Raw genomic sequence first — 5,704 nt, forward strand, 5'->3', positions numbered from 1 at the left:
TACTAAATTTTGAACAGAAATGCAATGGTTCATTGGATCAGTCTAAAACTTTGCACATACACTGCTGCCCTCTAGTGGCCAACATCTAAATTGTGCCTGGGCTGGAACAATACATTAGGGCCTTTCTCTTGCATTTCAAAGATGATGGTACAATTTGTTTTTATAAATGGATAGTTTTTTCTTTGTATTACTTTTTACCAGATCTAATGTGTTATATTCTCCTACATTCATTTGACGTTTCCACAAACTTCAAAGTGTTTCCTTTCAAATGGTATCAAGAATGGGTATATCCTTGCTTCAGGTCCTGAGCTACAGACAGTTAGATTTGGGTATGTCATTTTAAGCGAATCCTTAATTAAGTGTTATTCACAAAATTCTAAATGGTGGAAAATCCAATATGACAGACCTGGGTCCATTAGGCAAATGTATTCCTTGTGAGAAGAGGGACCTATGCGCTGAATTTCAGGACTTTAGGTCATATGGGTTGAGGGTTGTGATCTTTCAAAGTTTGCCATTTTAATCATCTTTTATTGCGACACCTTTTGGCCAATTGGCATGGCATTGCATGAGAAGGTGTGGACTTTCGGCCTTTACCATCATGTCAAGTTCCACCCTCCACGGCCTTACCATCTCACAGGAATTTGCATGTTAATTTTCTTCGCAAGAACTGGTATAATAATAATAATTGAAGCTGCAAAGCTGCTGGGTTCAGCTGTGCACTGTGCCACGATCAGGACAAATTGGACACATTGGTCCAGGATGAGCTACTTCTGTACTGTTTACCACGCCTGCCAAATCTCAGAACTCAACATCAAAAAGATACATCAGAACTCAAACTGTTGATGCAATATAATATGCGTTTGATGTATGTTGGACCATTTCAATGATGATTAACTACTTCAAACGTCAGCTTCTCCAAAACCGCTGGGCCGATTGGAACAAAATGTTGTATACAGCATCTATGAATCGACATCTTTAAACATGCTATTTTCCAAGACTCGAGCTGAAACAATATGGCTGCTGTGAGCCAATGAGCTTGCATGAATGTTTTTTCCTGTAACGGTTTTCTTGTGGTGAAGGAGAGGAGGACCAAAATGCAGCATGGTTTCTATTCATGGTTCTTTAATAAAGAAAACTATACATTAATAGACTAACAAAACAATAAACGTAAGAAAACCTAAACAGCCCTATCTGGTGCAAACACAGAGACAGGAACAATCACCCACAAACACACAGTGAAACCCAGGCTACCTAAGTATGATTCTCAATCAGAGACAACTAATGACACCTGCCTCTGATTGAGAACCATACTAGGCCGAAACATAGAAATTACCCAAATCATAGAAAAACAAACATAGACTGCCCACACCAACTCACGCCCTGACTATACTAAATAATGACAAAACAAAGGAAATAAAGGTCAGAATGTGACAGAATGTGATATTTCCTGTCCAACAGCGTCACAATGTAGCCAAACTCAACCATATTTTACAAGTTAGCTTGACTCAAGTTAGCTTCACACACGTGTGACAAATTGCATCACTCTAAGTCAAATAGATCAAGATATATAAAAATGTGCCCGTTATAGCGCCACTATGTAGTTGATATGAATGTGCTTGAGTGTAGAGTATTCACAGTGTTTGGAACATGTATATCAAGTTTTGTTACAATAGAAATATCCATGACTGTTTTAAATGCATGTATGTGACAGACCATGCCCACGTCAATGTTTATTCATCAGTTGCAGCCATGTTGTTTGACATACTAGTAAGGATTATAGTGTGTTTAGAAAACTTGATCATAGATGCTCTATATCAAGTTCTATGAAGATCGGTCATTTGGTGCCGGAGGAGTAGCGTTTTTACGTGTTTTTCACAAAGCTCTAATTGCTGGAAGATCCATCATGGCAGACCTTGTGAGTTCTTGAGGCAAATGTGTTCCTTGTGAGGACAGGGACCTATGTACCAAACTTCATGACTCTATATCACACAGGAAGAGGGGCATGAGCTTTCAAAGTTGGCAGCACTTGGATACTTTCAAGAAAATGTGATGGAGTCCTGACTGTTATTGAACTCAACCTGCAGGTGGCTAATTGAGAGGGTGTGTCTGTGGTGGCAAGGACACACCCAAGAAAATGCCCACAACAAACCACACCCCCAAGCCAACTCACATTTGGCTTCTGTCATGGCCACTATTTCTTGAGGAGCAAGCCAAAAAACAATGCCAAATCAAGGGGTGCAGTTCCCAAATACAAAAGACAAAAGAACGTTTTTTTTCTTCTTTGTATTATCTTTTACCAGATCTAAGGTGTTATATTCTCCTACATTCCTTTCACATTTCCACAAACTTCAAAGTGTTTCCTTTCAAATGGTACCAAGAATATGCATATCGTTGCTTCAGGGCCTGAGCTACAGGAGGTTAGATTTAGGTATGTCATTTCAGGTGACAATTTAAAAAAAGGGTCCAATCCTTAAGAGGTTTTAAGGTGCATTACCACCACCAACTCGACTGGAGTGTGGACCTCAGTTCATCTTTCAACCACCCATGCGGGTATATGCTCCTAAAAACTGTTGAGGAGATAGGATAGGCAGGACAAGCATGTAAAGATCCTTCTACTATAAGGATTATTAACGTTAGGCTACTTTAGTCCATTATTGGGTTAGGTAGAGGTTAGCCCAAGATGTACTCTTATGGAGCCTACTGTTACTCCTTAATGTCCAAGGAACTTCTGTGGTCTTTTCAGAGGCAGACTGGTCTGAATCGATTGTCAATTGCGATACGGTTCTAGAAACGTAAAGCCCTTTACTTTCATGTCACATCAAAATAATTTCACAAATGCAAAATATGCACTTACTCAGTAGAGGTGTGTGGGTAAAATCCCTGGGGAAGCCATTCCAGGGGGAGAAAAGTAATATTACAACCTATGTGTTGTGGTATTTGCATTGTTTGCTCTATAACCTGTTAGTCCAATGATATGCCTTGACACCAGGATATGTAGGCTTAAGGCTGAGACAATAAGAAGACACAGTGGCAGAATAAATTCAACCACACCTTTGTTTCATCACAAATCCGGAGAGCAACATCTGTCTGGTGAAGTCCACAAAACATTTGGCATGTAATAAACCGTTACATGACCTACAGCATGATCAAGAAAGTTAATGTTTCCGACATTTTTAGACTACTAAATCACTATTGATTTATAACAATGGAGAGTTATTACAAGTCGCAAAGAAAACAAGAGCTGCCTCCACTAATCCAGCATCATTTCAACTTCAAAATGTTAAAATAATCTAATCACCTATGCATAGTCTGATACAATGACAACAAAAACATGTAAAAAACGATTTAGTCCAATAAATGTCAGCTAAATATGATGTCGGTGTCGATGGTACTGATTTCTGTATGTGTGTGTATGCACTTGTGTGCATGCTTGCAAGTAGAAAAAACATGTTGACTCAACCTATTTGTAGAGAATTGCCAATGCCATCCTCTTTCACGTTGCTTAAACGGTTTATGACTCTGTCATACAGTACACATTTAAATTTTTTATTGTCCTAGGCTACCTGCCTAAAATGATTGCTCACTGGCAAATCAAATCAAATCAAATGTATTTATATAGCCCTTCTTACATCAGCTGATATCTCAAAGTGCTGTACAGAAACCCAGCCTAAAACCCCAAACAGCAAGCAATGCAGGTTTAGAAGCACGGTGGCTAGGAAAAACTCCCTAGAAAGGCCAAAACCTAGGAAGAAACCTAGAGAGGAACCAGGCTATGAGGTGTGGCCAGTCCTCTTCTGGCTGTGCCGGGTGGAGATTATAACAGAACATGGCCAAGATGTTCAAATGTTCATAAATGACCATTTTGGTCAAATAATAATAATCACATTAATTGTCGAGGGTGCAGCAAGTCAGCACATCAGGAGTAAATGTCAGTTAATTTTTCATAGCCGACCATTAAGAGTATCTCTACCGCTCCTGCTGTCTCTAGAGAGTTGAAAACAGCAGGTCTGGGACAGGTAGCATGTCCGGTGAACAGGTCAGGGTTCCATAGCCGCAGGCAGAACAGTTGAAACTGGAGCAGCAGCACGGCCAGGTGGACTGGGGACAGCAAGGTGTCATCATGCCAGGTAGTCCTGAGGCATGGTCCTAGGGCTCAGGTCCTCCGAGAGAGAGAGAGAGAGAGAGAGAGAGAGAGAGAGAGAATTAGAGAGAGCATACTTAAATTCACACAGGACACTGGATAAAGACAGGAGAAGTACTCCAGATATAACAGACTGACCCTAGCCCCCCGACACATAAATTACTGCAGCATAAATACTGGAGGCTGAGACAGGAGGGGTCAGGAGACACTGTGGCCCCATCCGATGATACCTCCGGACAGGGCCAAACAGTCAGGATATAACCCCACCCACTTTGCTAAAGTACAGCCCCCACACCACTAGAGGGATATCTTCAATCACCAACTTCCTCTTCCTTTCATGGGCAATGATGCACCAGGCCAGCTAGTTAATATTAGCCTACTATATCTAGCTACATGTTAAACTTCCTCCCTTTCAGGCCAGGGGCACAATGTATGAATTTATGGAAGGATCAGAATCGCCATTATAACCATTGGTGAGTAAGGTAAATTAAGTAAAACCCAAAGTCCAAATCTCTATCTTCATCCTTGGCTAATTTAGGAAAGGGCCGATCTCAATGCTAATTGGCTATTATTATTATTTATTTTTTTATCAAGGGAGGCCAAATGATCGCTGGCTTCCCTTACATTCAATGCTATACTCTTTTTGACCAGATGATTTTGTATGTTTTTATTTCTCTTCTTCTTCTTCTTCTTCTTTGGACTTTATATGGCGGTTGGCAACCAACTTTAAGGTGCATTACCACCACCAACTCGACTGAAGTGTGGACCTCCGTTTATCTTTCAATCGACTGAAGTGTGGACCTCCGTTTATCTTTCAATCACCCACGTGGGTATAGGCTCCTAAAAACTGTTGAGGAGCCGGGAGTGGGTATAGGCTCCTAAAAACTGTTGAGGAGCCGGGAGAGGCGGGACAAGCGTCACAAATAGAATCAAGTTCTATTTTAGCGTGCCTGGCTACGCATACGCTCGTTGACGCGCAGGAGCAGTGTGGGTGCAATGATTGAATAACATGTACGTGTACATTTCTTTTGCAACGCTCGTGCACGGTGTGGTCAGCATGTTATGTGTAATGGGTTCCTGAGAGGCGCAGCAGTCTAAGGCACTGCATCTCAGTGCAAGAAGCGTCACTGCAGTCCCTGGTTCGTAGGGTGGCACACCCAAAGGGTGGCGCACAATAGGCCCAGCGTCTTCCGGGTTTGGCCTGGGAAGGCCATCATTGTAAATAAGAATTTGTTCGTAACTGAATTGCCTAGTTAAATAACGGTTACATAAAAATGGTTAAATGTTAAAAAAAATGTTTAAATGGAACTGGGTTATGATCAAGGGCTATGTAGAGGTAGACACATTGGTAGACATATTTTCATAATGGATTGTAGTCAACGGAAAGTGATAATTTAGCACAATGTGTCTGCCAATTTTCTCTGTAATGAAACAAAATATATAAAAAAAAAACGGTTTTAGTGATCAACTACAATCACAGAAGGAGTGAAAATAAGTCTACATATTCCAATTGGTGAACTTCCCCTTTAAGACGGGACACGGTTGTTTCCTTGCTTGCTTGTC

At 41.0% G+C, this 5,704-nt stretch overlaps 1 long non-coding RNA gene across 1 annotated transcript; it reads right to left on the reverse strand.

Annotated features, from left to right (window-relative positions):
• Nucleotides 1-3,532: 3,532 nt before the first annotated feature.
• LOC127909301 (uncharacterized) lies at nt 3,533-4,367 on the reverse strand. Its single transcript, XR_008070687.1, has 2 exons — nt 4,305-4,367; nt 3,533-4,160 (listed from the first exon to the last, which is right to left on the reverse strand). It is a non-coding gene; the product is annotated as an uncharacterized LOC127909301 (long non-coding RNA).
• Between the last annotated feature and the right edge of the window lie 1,337 nt (nt 4,368-5,704).

Source organism: Oncorhynchus keta, chromosome 2 (assembly GCF_023373465.1).
Source record: "Oncorhynchus keta strain PuntledgeMale-10-30-2019 chromosome 2, Oket_V2, whole genome shotgun sequence".
Classification (NCBI taxonomy): Eukaryota; Metazoa; Chordata; class Actinopteri; order Salmoniformes; family Salmonidae; genus Oncorhynchus; species Oncorhynchus keta.